The 746-nt window shown below is 32.0% G+C and overlaps 1 non-coding gene across 1 annotated transcript; it reads left to right on the forward strand.

Annotated features, from left to right (window-relative positions):
- Positions 1-307: 307 nt before the first annotated feature.
- LOC126002816 (U1 spliceosomal RNA) lies at positions 308-469 on the forward strand. Its single transcript, XR_007493444.1, has one exon. It is a non-coding gene; the product is annotated as a U1 spliceosomal RNA (small nuclear RNA).
- The last annotated feature ends 277 nt before the right edge of the window (positions 470-746 follow it).

Consider the following 746-nt stretch of genomic DNA (forward strand, 5'->3'; position numbering starts at 1 on the left):
TTTGAATGATGAAGGCCAAGACTTAAAAAAATTCTAGGAACCTTGCCTTGAATACAACCAATCAGCTTTATGATTCCCAGCACACAATATTGTCCTCTGATCATTACCTGAAGTGGCCTTTGTGTTCAAAGTTGTTCATAATACTTGCACTTCTGGGCAAGTTCACATAATAAAGAAAAATTTATTTTATTTTACAATTTGTAGAACTGACTTAATTCCATTATTATTAGCATTGAACTAAATTTCTGGTCGTGAGTAAATAGGAAACAGCCTACTAGATTAAATTTTTAGTTAAAATGGTTCAGCCATACTTACCTGGCAGGGGAGATACCATGATCACGAAGGTGGTTTTCCCAGAGTGAGGCTTATCCATTACACTCCGGATGTGCTGACCCCTGCAATTTCCCCCAAATGTGGGAAACTGGACTGCATAATTTGTGGTAGTGGGGGACTGTATTCACACCCTCCGCTGAAAAAAAAAAAGGTTCAGCCAAGTTGAAGACATAAAATCTACCATGACTCTTTGCCCATAGGAAATGTTTTTTATATTTAAATTATCTTATATGATTTTGTGTATTATTTAATATAATATAATATGTATATTGATATACACATATATGTCTAAATATATGTTTATATATGTATATATACAAATATACATATACACACAATACATATTTTATGTACATCTTTAAACTCTTTACAGACATAATATTTCTTAATAATACCATAAACATATCTTGTCT

This window comes from Suncus etruscus, chromosome 2 (genome assembly GCF_024139225.1).
Source record: "Suncus etruscus isolate mSunEtr1 chromosome 2, mSunEtr1.pri.cur, whole genome shotgun sequence".
Classification (NCBI taxonomy): domain Eukaryota; kingdom Metazoa; phylum Chordata; class Mammalia; order Eulipotyphla; family Soricidae; genus Suncus; species Suncus etruscus.